Raw genomic sequence first — 16,524 nt, 5'->3', positions numbered from 1 at the left:
CTAGCTGTATAATGGGCGAAAAGCCAAGGGCTACGGAAACAGAGATCAGCGCCGCCCAATGTGCCTTAGTGGCCTGGTTTGTACTGGGACAGGAGACCGCCTGCGAAGACCAGGGCATGGCGTGAGAAGGACTTTAGACTTTTAGTTAATTAATGATCTGAAATTTAAAAAAAAAAAAGGCTGTAGCTCATACCAGCCAAGACGCCCATAAAATCGTAAATATATGACAGGTGGCATCACTATCTTGACAACTTTTATGCACACCCACCTGGGTAACGTTGCAAGTTTGATTGAAATCCGATCAATCCTGTCAGAGGAGTGGCGATTTTTGTAAATTGTGGATGGAATGACAGACGATGCGTGATCGCATAAGCCCATCCGGCCTGGCCTGTGGCTGCATGACCTAACCAGTATTCACTCGGCTCTTCAGTGATGTGTAAACTGACTTCCCTCCTAGCATTCCCTCTGCTACCACAATTCACAATCAAAGTGTTTAGTGTTTGTCAGTAGTAATGTTTATCAAAAAAAATGTTTCTTTTGTCATCACTCGTGGCTTCATTAATACGGTGAAACCAGAGCATGATGATTTAATGGTAAACAGAGCGTGTTGGCAGGCAGTGAGAGGCCATGAGAGCACTTGGAACAGCGGCTCTGTTACAAAGCGAGATGATTCACGGTGTATTAGAGCGAGCTATTCCTGGGCGCTTCGCTTTAAGTCACAGCAGTGTGTGCGCCCGTGGGTGCAACTCGATCTTCCTGGCCTGTCATCATCCGCATGATGAAGAGCTCGGATTTTCTGGGGACACGATCCAACCAATTTAAGATTTAACAGTATACACCAATTGTGATGACTCTCATTTTGTTGGAAAAAAAAAGTTTAAATGCATTTCAACAAGCAAGGCTTGGATGTTGAATTTAAACTGCTGTTAAATGTTCAGTTTTACTGAAAGTAAAGTTTTTAAAGTTGCCCTTTTGGGAGAATAAGTTAGCATAGAGGATGGGAAAGGTTAGCATCGAGGGTGGCCATGACAAAAGATTAATTGACCACAAAATATTTCAGCTTTGCCCTCAGAGGTCATGTGGGGGTGCAGTGACATTTTACAGCCGTCATTTTGACCACACCAACGCCCGGTTTTAGACTGACACTTCAGCTGATGGTCTCTTTCCCCAACACAGATCAGCTGCATAAAAGCAGCAGCGATGGGGTGGGTGTGTGTATCAGGGTTTGCCTGGAGTCCTGAAAGATGAGGTTATAAAAACGAATATGCGCCACCCAAGTGATGCGACAAAGTCTGTTGTTAAAAGTGATGCACAGGTTTGTTTGTTTTTTAATAGTACTAGCTCTTACAATCTTGTAGTGGTGCCCACTTGTGAATTGCTGCCTCAGAACTTCTGGAGAGATTTGATTCAAATCGATTTAGTTTGTCGAGACATGGTCCCAGAACAGCTACATAAATCTGGATGTAGCTTTTGATCTCGGAGGTGATTGTGGTGAGGAAAGACTCCATGACACGACATGAGGAAGAAACCATCAGAGGGACCCATCCTCTTCTAGATGATGCCGGATAGTGCAATTTTATAAATCTGTTCCACAATTGCATACTCTTAAGTCAAGCAGTATTAAATCTGTTCAGTATGAGGGTCTTTATGATTACAGCAGGTACAAATCTACATTATCTAGGTGAGATTACCCATCTGAAGCAAGGGTAAGTCTTGGGCATAAATGTTTTAGGGAAGTATAAATCTTTAGGGGGCGGCACGGTGGTGTAGTGGTTAGCGCTGTCGTCTCACAGCAAGAAGGTCCTGGGTTCGAGCCCCGTGGCCGGCGAGGGCCTTTCTCTGTGGAGTTTGCATGTTCTCCCCGTGTCCGCGTGGGTTTCCTCCGGGTGCTCCGGTTTCCCCCGCAGTCCAAAGACATGCAGGTTAGGTTAACTGGTGACTCTAAATTGACCGTAGGTGTGAATGTGAGTGTGAATGGTTGTCTGTGTCTATGTGTCAGCCCTGTGATGACCTGGCGACTTGTCCAGGGTGAGCCCCGCCTTTCACCCGTAGTCAGCTGGGATAGGCTCCAGCTTGCCTGCGACCCTGTAGAACAGGATAAAGCGGTTAGAGATAATGAGATGAGATAAATCTTTAGGGTATCCACATGGAATACCTCATCTAAAACAAAAAGTTCCAAGTGTGGAAGCTCTACAAACAAGAGAAGCCACAGCAGGAGAAGTGTGTCAGATTTGGGTACCAGCATACACATATAGCGATAGGCCTCTTCATCCAGAGCCACTGACTGCTCTTCTCGGGGCATTGATGGCATGATCATAGTCTCCTACTCCATTTTGTTTCGAAGCATGGTTCTTCACATGGCTACAATTCCTCTGCAGCCTACATCTACTGGATAGATCCTGGCTCTCCAGCCATGATGTTCAGCATCTGCTACAGGCTCAGCATACTTTATCAGAAGAAGAATTTGGTGGTGTTTAATGAAACATTCTTGGAAGAAGAACTTTGGTGTCCACTACATGCACAGAATACTTGGAAGAAGACTTTTTGGATTGGGTCTGAGTGCCGGGTTGGCCATTATGGAGCAGAAAGAGTCAAGGGCTTTGCTCAAATGTTGGGCAGCTTGGTGGTGCTGGGGCTTGACCTTCTGATCAGTGTCCCAAAGCCTTAACCACTGAACCACCACGTCCTGATGCTCTTGTCAGAAGTGGTGTACTGAAGCCTCTTGTCCTTCTAGGCCTCATCCAAAGTGTCTTCCAAACTCTGTGGTGTATTTGAGCTCTATGAGGTTAATTGCAGTAATCTCCACAAGGAAAACTGAGCTTCTGGCTGAGGTTGACCAGAATCATCCAATTTCATGCTGTGCCCAGTTGCCTTGTCTCTGGTTTAAGTATAAGGAGCTTGATTCTGGCTTTCCCTGATGAATGTTTTAAGGAGGTAGAACTGTATAGAATGCACAGTTAGGTAATGAAGCCATGGCTGAAAGGTTGGAGAAGCAGCTTTGGGACCAAAAGGTTGATGGTTTGATTCCCTGGACCAGCAGGAATGGCTGAAGTGTCCTTGAGCAAGGCACCGAACCCCCAACTGACCCCCAGACTGTCCTGGGTGTGTTGTACATCACTCTGGATAAGAGCATCTGCTAAATGCCATTAATGTAACATAATGTATTATTATTCATGTGTTTCCAACATGTGATCATGTGTCAGGCGTATTAGCCTTGCTTTGCAGCTGACCAGAATGTGTTTTTGTTTTGTTGAGATTGGGCAGATGGGCCCAAAAACTAAATTGGTTGAATAACATTTGCAGTTGGAAGTCAACCTTAATCTGTCTGATGATAATTTTCTGTTATTCTTTATTCATGCAGTGTGTCATTAGCTGCATTCTGAAAACTGGTGACCTTCCAATGATGTAAATGGCCAGAAAAAAACCCCATGAAGTCATGACCACCATGTCTCTTTCCCTGTGTACAAAGGCTTAATTGGCCTAAAAGCAATGTAATGATATCCGCACCCTGTGTTAAGACTTGCTCGGCTTTGCGGCTGATGTCATTCTCCTGAGGCGCTCTGGAACCAGAAAGTCGCTTTGTATTATGTCTGGATTACCAACAGAAAATTTAAGATCTCTCTCTCTCTCTCTCTCTCTCTCTTTTTTTTTTATTTGTCAGAGCAGGGTAAAATATCCTCCAGGGTAAAATATCCTCCCATGCTTAATTTCTTTCTAATTAAGTGATGGTGCCGTCTTAAAAATAAATAATAAAAATAATTTTTTTTATGTTCTGGGTAATCATGAAATTGTAGCTGGATGAGATTTATCTCCTGGCAGCAATTTATTTGTCAGTTTTTTGTTTTGTTTATGTATTTAGTATGACTGTGTATATATAGTACCTGTCAAATTTTGGACACACCTTCTAATTTAATGTTTTTTCTTTATTTTTATGACTTAAAAGACACTCTTCATGTCTTAAAGTAATGATGGATGTCGTTTCTCTTTACTAGTTGTTCAGTTCTTGCCATAATACCGTATGGATTACTCCAGTTGTGGTGTTGAATAGGGCTATTCGCTGTATTTGTATTCTTTACTATTTACTGTTTGATCTCCAACACATTAAGAAGGAAAGAAACTCATCCACTAATTAACTTTTGACGAGGCGCAGCTGTTAATTGAAAAGTATTCTAGGTGACTACCTCATGAAGCTGATTAAGATAATGACAATAGTGTACAAAGCGTCATCAAGGGAAACGCTGGACACACTGAAGAATCTAAAATAGGAAATGTATATTTTGTTTAACACATAATTCCGTATATGTTCCAGATGTTATTTCATAGTTTTGATGCCTTCAGTATCGTTCTACAATGCGAGAACACAAAAACACCTGTACATGAATGAGTAGGGGTGTACAAACTTTTTGACTGGTACCGTCGTTCCAAAAACTATAATGAAATAAAATATGATTCTCTTTTGTATGTAAAGCTTGAGTTTCATCAAATCTTCTGAAAGTGAAAGCTGTATTCAGAGAGGGTTTTTTCCCCCTGACAGGAGCATCAGACCTTTGGACAGCTGATTTCTGATTACAAACTGCAGCGATCCAACAGTGTGTCTAAGCGAGCGTTTAGACATCTTTATGCAGACCGATTTTTTTTTTTTTCTTTTCACCACTACTTTTGTTAACTGTCTCCTGCTGCAACATTGCAGGAAGATCAGTAGGATTATAAAATAATAAAACGTTTTCACTTTATTTTGGTGAAATCCATTTATGGTTTCTTGACATTTTAGTGTCAAAGTATGATTTGGGTGGAAAAACACAATTTGTCCAATGGCGAGTGTTTCACTGGGCGTATCACTGATTTTTTTTCATTTAATTTAAAAATGAAAGCATTTCCGCTTTTGAAGTCCTCATCTGATGGCTCCTCATGGAAATGCAATGTATTTGTACAAAGTGGAACTTTGCAGGAGGTTTTCTGTTGCCATATTTCCTTAGAGAGACACGAGTGTTTTCGTGTGAAATACGCCACTTGTATTTTTCATCCGAGCTCCATCCGGGACGTGGAGAACCAAAACCGGGACATAAATCTCTATCTGTCACTCGTGAGGAAATCGATGAATTGTTTTGATAAATTTGGGACTTTTTGTTTGTGAATGTGTCGATACAATAAAAAGAAAATCACATGTTGGCTTGAAGATATGAAGTTTATCTTCTCATGTTGAAAAACTCGCATTTTTCAGATTAAATCCATTGCAGATCTGAGGGACATATTTAAATAATATTGTCTGGCTTTTTTCATGGTCTATCAGATATATTCCATTCAGCGAGCATGATACTGAATGAGTCGAAGACGAGTAGCTGAATGGAATATATCTGATATACCACCAAAAAAAGACAGCCAATGTTGTTGTTATTATTATTAGTAGTAGTAGTATTATTATACATACACACTTTCTTCATATTAGCATTCTCAAAGGCCAGCACTAGCTTACCCACAACTCTGTGCTGTTAGTGCGGCAGTCCAGTTACCTTCCAGCCGGTGTAGCGTTAGTGAAGGCCAATGCTAGTACAGTCAAGCCGAATATTATAATTATTATTTTCCCTGTGTAGCTTGAGTTACTTTTAAAATCAACATCGACAGCTACACACAACAGAGCGACTTGACAGCTAAAATTCTCTCAAAATCTTCTGCTTTTAACGAAGCAAATCTCATGACCATGTTTGTTTGCAAATTGTCAAAGTCGCTCGCTAACGCAGAAGTTTTATGTCTCCGACGTGTGACGTCATGTTGTCTTGACAACCATGCAGTATCGTAAACCATATTAAACGCTCATTCTCCACTGGGTAGAGTGACGTAATGCATACAGGATAAGTGATATGATAACAATATTGCATGCTATCAATAAACAATTAAAAGGGAATAGAACACACGTTTTTATTCCATGGAAAAAGTGTCCTGTATGGATAATAATTTCTGATATTTCACTCCGATGACGTCACTCCCAGTGTTTTCCCGCTGATTAGACGTGCATTGTCAAAATGGTGAACCGGTTCGAAATTAAAATTCTTTTGATTAACTTGCGTTTTTTTTTCTTCCTGTGGATGTGTCCATATAATAGGAAGAACATTACACGGTGGCGCGATGATATGAAGTTTATCTTCTGTTGAAAAATATTTTCACTTGTTTGCTTCACTCACTCGTGATGTATATATTCACCACTCGAAGATAAACTTCATATCTTCACACAGCCATGTAATATCTTCTATATATACGTGTGTGTGTCATATATATATATATATATATATATATATATATATAATCTCATCTCATTATCTGTAGCCACTTTATCCTGTTCTACAGGGTCGCAGGCAAGCTGGATCCTATCCCAGCTGACTACGGGCGAAAGGCGGGGTACACCCTGGACAAGTCGCCAGGTCATCACAGGGCTGACACATAAACACAGACAACCATTCACACTCACATTCACACCTACGCTCAATTTAGAGTCACCAGTTAACCTAACCTGCATGTCTTTGGATTGTGGGGGAAACCGGAGCACCCAGAGGAAACCCACGCGGACACGGGGAGAACATGCAAACTCCGCACAGAAAGGCCCTCGCTGGCCACGGGGCTCGAACCCGGACCTTCTTGCTGTGAGGCGACAGCGCTAACCACTACACCACCGTGCCGCAGTCCCACTTGAATTAAAGTCCAGGAAAATCCAGCCTACAGTTCATAGCACATAACGGTATTCATTGTAATTTATTAGCTCCAAAGCTCGCTGACTGGAGGAAATATCCAAAGCTGAGAATTCATATGCGATCCATTAGTTTAATGAGTTCAATCTGAGTGAAATTGTCAGAAATACTAAAGACGACCTGTGGAGCATAATTTCACATTTTCACATTCATAAGAACGAATTCTGATTGCTCACAGTTTTGGTCATGCTGTTATACAACTTTGCAATTCTGAGACTTTTTTTTTGGGGGGGGGGGGGGGGGGTCATTAAGTGAGCGTAGAAAGCTTGAGAAACTCCATTTTAATTCCAAGTACGAGATTCTTAAAATGTGGACGTTGCTGATTAAAACCACTGGCACAAAAATCCCAACCTGCCTGATGGAAGCAAACAAATGGACGTGGGGTTTTGTGTAAAGTATTGAGCATTGTTTCCCCGTCCCGGTGAGGACCCCCTGCTCTGCACATTTCTGCATTTCACACACTCGAATGATGGAGTCAACTAATTAGCACATTAGAGCAGAAAAAAATAATCATAAATATTCCAAACATGGTGATATGAATGTTCGTTGTTCCTGCGTTCATTGTTAATGCTGCTGTCTGCACTTTATACAGTTTTTACTCAGAATATTATTATAGCTATTGATGGATGTGGTGTTTTTGATTAGTCATGTTGATTCATATTTATTGGAACGATAGTGTATAAATGTTGCGATCTCTTGGTTATATTTTATTGTTCAGCAGAACACATTTCTCTCTTCACCATCCATCATAGTTTCTACAGCAGAAAGTTAGCCAAAGGTAAAATATGTGTTTACCGTGTCACACTCCCCGTTACTCCTCTCGTCCATTTATCCTTGCACTAATTTTTTTTTTTTTAGTCCTGACCCTGTTAGGTTTGTGTAACTGTGGCTTTTTTGTGTTGATGAAAGTTCCAGCAGGAAATCTCTCATTTTCTCCTGAAATGTTAGTCGTGCACAATTCAGAGCAAAAAACATGTCATCACGGGGACTTTCACTTTCCTTTTCTTTAGTAAATGGACTTGGAAAGTTCTTGAACAAGATGTGCACATTCAGTAACCTTTAAAAAAAAAAAATGTGTCCGCTCCAGATGACTGTTCGGCAAAAGATTGTGGAGTGGAGTCAGAAATGAGGGAGCTGCCAGAGTCATTAGCGACCCCTTTCCACCCTGAGATGGGCACTGGTTTTCACTCGGTGAAATAGTCTTTGGGGATTTTTTTTCAGCTCAATAAAAACAGCAGATGACTCAATCAACATATGCATCTGGAATGACTGAGAGTTGTGTAGCTGTTTTATTTTAAACACTCCAATATTAACTGACACTCTGGAAGCCCCGCCCCTTCACCCCAGCTCACATTATTGATGTTTTAGCCCGGCGACCTCATCTTAACTGAGTTTCTTTTTTTTTCTTTCTCAGTTTCATTATTTCTTCATTTAAAGCGAGACGGCCTTTCGATTTCATAAAACCAGTGAAATTTGGTTCCGTCTGAAATGTGGTGATTGTGATATCTGTTTATTTCTGTAATATCTCACAAAATATCAGGCCATTCTGTGGCTGGGAAGTTATTTAATTTGATGGGATTAAAGCAAATAATGTGCATGAAATCGCTCGCTTGGCGCAGTCAAGCAGACAGAGGAAGTCCGTGTGCGCATGCGCAGGTTTACCTTCTTCTTCTTCTTTTGGGTTTTATGGCAGCTGGCATCCACAGTGTTGCATTACTGCCATCTACAGGTTTCCCTTTGAGCGTGCACTGACAGTTCCATCATTCTGTCACTAAACGAACAGCTGATCACACCGAGGTGCTCGCTGAGCGCTGATCTTTATTAGTTTGGTCCTGCGTTTCCTTTCCTTCGTATAGAACATAACGTCTTTTCTTCTCGCTTTCTTTCCATTACTGTAGTCGGTCTTTCACGTTTCATTCGCACACTCACGTCCTCCATTTTTCTCTCCTGTTTGAAATTTGTATCCCACAATGCCTTGCGTGAACGGGGAAAGCCCACCACGTGATGTGATGCATGACGTAGTATCTTGAATTGGGTCATGGTGAAGCAGGAAAAAATAGCGGAGAATTTAGGGCCATGTGGAGATAAATTCATTAAGTGTTCTATTTAAAAAAAAAGCCTAATAAAATTGGAAGTCTGTGATTCAAATTCAGTAGCTTTCAGTCACTAAACAAAAATAATTGGGTGTCGGGTAAAATTCTTTTTATGACCTACACTTGAAAAATCTGAAAGGCAGGACAGCTTTAAGGGAAATGCGCCATGTTTCAGTGCATTAAAGTGAAATAATATCTATCAATACATTCTTGACTTGGCAAACAGTAGATAAGTATTTAGTTAATATCAGTTAGCTCTTTTAGTTAATTTAAATGGAATCCATCAAAAATTGAGCCACTGAATAGATTTTTTTTTTTTCCCACTGACTTTCTCTCTAATTTATTCATGGCTGATTCCCACCCACTAAACAGCGCTCCATTATCACACAGCAGCTCCCAGCCAGAGAGGGCGAAGGCTATCCTATGCTTCATTCAAGGCATGTAACACCAACCGACTGCATCCTTTTGAATGCAGCATCAGGGGGCCTCGGAGGAAAGCGCTATCTACACACTTCCGCATGAGTGAACGCAGACACCCATAATTGTCTAGCGTTGCTGTAGTTGACATTAGAGGGAGTACACCACCCCTTCCTCCCTGAGAGCACGGCCAATTTTTGCTCTCGTGAACTCAGCTGCTGATGGCTGTAGCATCATCTGGATTTGATCTCGTGATTGCTGGATGATCGGGCGAGCGCGTTTTGTCGTGCCACTCAGGAGCAAGCTACTGAAAATCTTTGGTGAAAATCATATAAACCTGTCTCTTATCAAACAGCTGCCATGTGGAGAGGCTAACACGTGCTTCCTCTGAGACATGTGACTATAGAATTTGAATAATAGATCATTTTAATGGTAATGAAAATGAGTAAGAACACTTCACATTTCAGTTTCTTTGAGAAACATTACACAAGCAGTATTTAAAATAATTCTATTGAAAAACACACACACACACACACACACACACAGTCCTGTGCAAAAGTCTGAGGCACATGTAAAGAAATGCTGTCGACCAAAAATGGCTTAAAAATAATGAAATGAAATGTTTCAGCATAAAAAAAAATACTATAAACACTAAGCAGTGAGCCGTAATAAATGAAACAAAGTCAGTATTTGGTGTGAGACGAAATTCTGTTTGCTTTAAAAAATATCTCCATCTCAGGTCCAGTGAGGTCAGTTTTATGCTGAAATGATCTGTAGGTTTTCCTGAGCATCTTACAGAACCAGCCCCAGTTCTTCTGGACACTTTGACTGTCACACTCACTTCTTCATTTTACACCAAAACCCAGCAGCCTTCATTATGCTTTCTTTTTTCATCTGAAAAGTGTCTCTTATGGAATATGCCGCTCAGATACAAACTTTTTTCATGGAACATTCGATTTTGTGCTGGAAAACGAACATTTGGACTCTAAAATGTTTTTGTACTGACTCGATAATGTAGAAATCATAAAATAGAAATCTGTAGCAAAGTTTATATGGAAAAAAATGGTGGGGGGACTTTTGCACAGTACTGTAAAGTTTTTTTTTTAACCTTTTCTTACACCTTCTTATTACCAAGCTCAAAAGTTTGTGTCCCCCCCTTGACACACTGCAGTTAATTTCCATCTCATTAAGGTGTTTAATGGCTTGAAAAAGTCAACATGTTTATTTTCAGTTATTTACAGTAGAAGAAGAAACCTTTATTCGTCACATGCACACTTCAAGTACAGTGAAATTCATCCTCTGCATTTAACCCATCTGAAGCAGTGAACACACACACACACACACACACACACACACACACACACACACTCAGCAGTGGGCATGTTGCTGTGAGCAGTCAAGTTAAACGTCAATTAAAATGAGGAACACGGCTTTTACGAGTTCTAAAGTAGAATATATATTGACCTTTCATGGAGCTGGAGAAGGAAATAGAAATGTAAAATAATGCTTTGGAGAGCATTACCAACAGTGGAAATACCAAAACAGACATAAAGCCACAAGGATTACTTTTCTGTTAATATTAACACTGTTCATATCCTCACACTCTTTTTTTTTTTTTTTTGCACCATTTTTGTTAGTTGTGATAAGGAAGGAACATCTGTGTAGCCTAACGCGTGTCAGGTTTCATTATTTTTGAAGTAAAGGTGTTCAGACTTTTGCACTTAAGTGCCTTAAAATTGCCAGATGTTCATGCAGAGAGAGAGAGAGAGAGAGACGTATATTGAACAGCATTAGGGCTGAAACTTTATCATCTTAAACATCATTGATGCGCATGTTTATACACATACGTTTTCAATAATGTTTGCAATCCAGCTGTATGGTAATTATCTCGATAACGAAGTATAAATATCATTGCACGAAACGGAGTCCAAAAAAAATTATTTTTGTGAGAGGTTCGCTCAGAAATAAATACATATTTTTTAAATTTTGTAGCTACAGATGTACATTCTATTTCCAAAATGATGTGAAAATCTCTAATTATTGTTGCCTTTTCCAGAAATGTGAATAATTATGAATAAAGCGTACCACTATTTGTCTCATAGTTGTTTTGGAAATGCCAGACCTGTCTCCAATTTCTGTTTGAAACATGCCGTGGATAAAAACCCTACAGTAAAGATCTTATCTGTGAAGATACTCAGTCATCCAGGTACATAGTAATCTGTGGTTGGTAGAAGAGAGCAACTGGACTTGCTTGAAAAGTCTTGAAGACGTTTCGCCTCTCGTCCGAAAGGCATCCTCAGTTCTGTCTGTCTAATAAGTCTTCAAGACTTTTCAAGCAAGTCCAGTTGCTCTCTTCTACCAACCACAGATTACTATGTACCTGGATGACTGAGTATCTTCACAGATATGTTTCTACGCACTTTGGGATGAGTTCCCTTCGACTGGTGCAGGAGTATGAGAGGACTTCCAGAAAACTGGCAGACATCTTAGCCAGAGAGGATCGTTCATTTTTATCAACCTGGAACGACCATCACTGAACAGAGGTGGGTGTCTATGACATCTATCAGCCACCTACAATGCAGCCATCAGCATTCTGATTCGGATTCTATTATGATCCATGAGAGGATAAATACTTGATGCTCCCTATTAGACAGACGGAACTGAGGATGCCTTTCGGACGAGAGGCGAAACGTCTTCAAGACTTTTCAAGCAAGTCCAGTTGCTCTCTTCTACCAACCACAGATTACAGTAAAGATCTTTAGACCTGCCTTTTACATGACTTTACTTCACACTGCATCGCAGTCACCGTCTCCATCAGTAATTATACCATCAACTATGATGCTGCTGATACTTGTATGAGTGACATTAAGTGGGATGGATCTCCTCAGAATCAATTTACCCACAATTCCACTTTTCTGCCACTAAAGTAAGCGTACGCAGACATTTCTCTTCATCCTTATGCACAAGAAGAGAAATGTCCAAGGGCACGGTTTGCACACAAAACTAGAGACCTCAAGTCTTGGTTTCTGTCCACAGATCAGAGGTGTACAAACTTTTTCTTTTGCTCAGGGGCATCGTAAATTTCTGCTGTTACAGACAGCCTGGGTCCTGTGTAAAAGTAAAATCTTTGCTGTATCACCTATGAGTACTGGAGGGCACTTCGGCTCAGCTGAAGGATTAAGTTTTAATTGTAGATCTCTGCTAAAATATTCAGGGTTTAATTAATAATAAGAAAGAAAACAAACACAGTGTCAAATTAATTTTTTTGAAAGTCAGCTTACTAGTGTCTACTCAGTTTTTTTAATGCTTTTTTTTAAATAATCTGTTTTCTTTGCATGGTAACAAAGTGACAGAGGTGGTGCTGAAAACTTTGAGAGAAAAGGGGAATAAAACTTCCCTGGTCTTTCTGTTGAAAGGTTCAGCGAGTTCACAGTGGCCACTGGATGTAGAAGATGAAACTGCTTGTAGATGTGAAGTACAGCGCATATGGCCATGGGACGTTCACTTCTCCAGATCTTGGTAGGGACCAGGAACATGTGACAGTTTGGAGTTTGTGAGGCCATTTGGCTGGTCCCCACTCGGAAAATTACCTTTTATTATTATTAGTCAACCTTTCTTCAAGAAATGCGAAGGGATCAAACCCTGACAGAAAAGCGCCCATGCTAAGGTGATAGACAGTTGGCTGAAATTAATGATTGCCTTCTGGCAGAAGCTCCAACCACCGTGACACTGAAAGTCCAGATCATGTCTGACCTTTAGATTCTGTTTCAGCGGCCAAAAGGGAGGATGGAAGGTCAAAGGCAGCCCCCATCTTCCATACTCAGTGCCTAGGCATGCGCGCCGTAGGTCTTGGTGTGATGGTCACAGGATTCCATACGGGGCATAAGGAAACCTGAGGCACCTACCAAGATGTCCAAGCAGCCTTATTTAGGGATGGCCTGCTTGCATTTTTCTTCTTCTTCTTCTTCTTCTTCTTCTTCTTCTTCTTCTTCTTCTTATTATTATTATTATTAATCTTCTCCCTTGTCCAGCACTGTTGCCAGGTCAGGGTCCATGTGGACCCTATTGATCCACATGTCATATTAATTGAAATATAGTTTTACGCTGGATGCCCTTCTTACCACAACCCTTCCATTTCCGGGCTTAGGAAACAAACATTCACACCTATGGACAATTTAGAGGAGCCAGTTAACCTAACCTGCATGTCTTTGAACTGTGGGGGAAACCAGAGCACCCGGAGGAAACCCACAAAGATACAGGGAGAACATGCAAACTCCACACAGAAAGGTCCCCGTCAGCCGGTAGTAGTGGTCGTAGTAGCAGTAGATGCCTTGGATCCAATACAGGTAAAATGCAAAGTATGAGATGAGGCCATTGCAAGAGTAGTTAGTGTTCAAATGTTCCTTCCTTTCTTCTGGTGCTTAAGTCTTTTTCTTACGTTTTCATCCTTTTGATTATTGTCTATCTGTACGCACAAATCATAGATAAATTTTTGCTGTTCTGGCCTCCATCCATCCATCCATCCATCCATCCATTATCTGTAGCCGCTTATCCTGTGCAGGGTCGCGGGCAAACTGGAGCCTATCCCAGCTGACTACGGGCGAAAGGCGGACAAGTCACCAGGGCTGACACACAGAGACAAACAACCATTCACACTCACATTCACACCTACAGTCAATTTAGAGCCACCAGTTAACCTAACCTGCATGTCTTTGGACTGTGGGGGAAACCAGAGCACCCAGAGGAAACCCACGCGGACACGGGGAGAACATGCAAACTCCACACAGAAAGGCCCCTGTCAGCCACTGGGCTTGAACCCAGAACCTTCTTGTTGTGAGGTGACGGTGCGAACCACTACACCACCATGCCGCCGCCATTCCAGACTGCTGGTTCCAATGTTGTTCCATGTATGAAGTGCACCACCACCACGTTTCAGAATGTCCTTGATAATGTCCTAATATTTAAGAAGTGGGTGACCAATCTTTCTAGTACCTTCTGCAAGTTCACCACAGAACAGTAGACTGGTCTCTTGTCTGACATGCGTATAACATGACCCATCCAACGCAGTCTATTTCTGATAAGTGTGATCTCAATGTTTTCAGCTTTGGTATGCTTGAGAACCTCATCATTTGTCATTACAAAGTGATCCTGTTTAATCTTGAGAATGGATCGGAGATGTCGTTGTTGAATAACTCTTAGAAGTACTTACTTGCTGCCTATTATGCCTGCTGGGATGTAGGGCAGCAACAAAGGACGACCACTTCTGTCTGCTCTGGGCCACTTTCTGTACTGTGGCCCAAGTGTGGTTCAGGGTCTTCATTTCTGACTCTACTGTACGTCACCAAGTGTTCTTGGGTTGTCCTCTCTTACACCATTCTTCTGGTGTCCAGTGTAAAGCAGTATGTGTGATGTTATCTTGCTCTCTTCGAAGGATGTGTCTGATCCATCTCATCACCTTTGCATGATGATGATTTCCATGCTATCCTGATTACACTCAGTGAGTAGTTCTTGATTAGAAATGTTTCTTGGCCAGAAGATACATAGAATTCGTTGGAGATTCGTGGTGTGGAATTCTGAGAGTTCGGAAATGTCATACTCGGTCATCCTCCAGCATTCTGAACCATATGGAAGTGTAGATGGAACACAACTCTTGTACAATCTTAGCTTGGTATTGGTGCTGTATCAGGGTGACCGCCATACATTATTCAACGTTTCAAAGGCGTTTCTGGCCTTGATGATTCTGCTCTCAACATCACTACCTGCTCCTCCATCATGCCTGACAGTCTCCTGCCCCAGTACTAACCAGGCCGTTAAGTCACATTGGGCGGCGCCGATCTCTGTTTCCGTAGCCCTCGGCCTCTCACCTATACAGCTAGGGTTACAGTGGGGGGCGAGTCCTCTGATAACCGCAAGAGTTTGACTCCCCACTTGCATCCGTATTGCAGCATGCCTTGCCAGATGGCAGTAGGTACCATTTTTATGATGGTCTTTGGTATGGCTCGACTCATGATCTCCTGATTGAGAGGCGGACACGCTAACCACTAGGCCAGCTGGTGGTGAACTCTAAGAAGTAGTAGTTGTTTATTAATTTGAAAAAGGGTGGTGCAGTGGTTAGCATTATGGCATGACAGCAAGAAGGTTCTAAATGTTCTCTTTGTGCCTGCATGGGTTTCCTCCGGGTTCCCTGGTTTCCTCCCACAGTCCAAAGCCATGCAGATTATGTCACTCTAAATAGCCCCTAGGTATGAGTGTTGAGTGAGGGAGGCTGTCTGTCTCTCAGGGTTATTGCAGTTATCCCCATCATAGATTGGCAACCTGACCAGAGTTATGAATGAATAATTCCAAAATGTGCTTTTTTTTAAAATTAAAATACAAAATGAGCCAAAGGTTTTTTGTTCCTGTGGTCTACATAACATTAATTAGCTGCATTAAGAATGTTAATAGAAGGTCCTCACTAAGATAGTAAGACAAGTGCGTGTTGTACAATTTAACTGGATTTTTTTCCACCAGAGAACCCAGTCGAGGTCAAGTTGTTCGCTAATGTGCGACACTGGCTGATTGGAGTGTTTTCTGCTGTTTTTCTCTTTTAAGAGGTTAATTACTCGGACGCCGGCGGCCTGCACCCGATAAATAGTCATCGCCATTTAAGCACACCTTTTTTCATCTCCCTTACAAAAACCAACTTCATGCACCTTGTCAGCTCAAAGTGTTCATTAAAAAAAAAAAGAAAGAATTGAAAAGGGAATGAGGTAGAAAGATGTTGGTGCCTGGTCTGTCTTTAATCTCGGCACATGAAAGCAAAGATGAAGCTTCTGAAAAGCATGTAACCTTTTCGAAAACTCCTGACTCGCTCACGCTGTTGCTGCTATTTCCCAAGTAACGGTGATTACCTTCATCATCTTTGCATTCAGAATATGGATGAGTTACCATATATAGTTTGGTAGTTAGTTCATATGGGTACTTGGCATCATCTAAAACAGCTTAATGAGGTGGTTATCTGGAATGGTTTTTCAACAGTCTTGAAGGAGTTCCCATTTATGTTGACCACTTGTTGGTAGCTTTTCTTTCACTCTATGGTCCAATTCATTCCAAATTATCTCAGGTGGGTTTAGTGATTGTGGAACCCAGGTTATCTGATTCAGCACTCCATCACTCTCCTTCTGGGTTAAATAGCCCTTACAGAGCCTGGAGGTGTGTTGTGGGTCATTGTCCTGTCCTGTTGGAAAACAAATCATGGTCCCTCAAGCGTAAAGCGGATATGATGGCATGTTGCT

The 16,524-nt window shown here is 41.5% G+C and overlaps 1 protein-coding gene across 10 annotated transcripts in view; it reads left to right on the top strand.

The window, feature by feature from the left end:
• Positions 1 to 16,524, top strand: part of znf385b (zinc finger protein 385B) — a 520,848-nt gene that overhangs the window by 313,391 nt on the left and 190,933 nt on the right. The window lies entirely within an intron of this gene.

Source organism: Neoarius graeffei, chromosome 9, assembly GCF_027579695.1.
Source record: "Neoarius graeffei isolate fNeoGra1 chromosome 9, fNeoGra1.pri, whole genome shotgun sequence".
In the NCBI taxonomy this organism is placed as follows: Eukaryota; Metazoa; Chordata; class Actinopteri; order Siluriformes; family Ariidae; genus Neoarius; species Neoarius graeffei.
The sequence above is the reverse complement of the archived record's forward strand: the minus strand, read 5'-3'. Positions and strand labels throughout refer to the sequence as shown.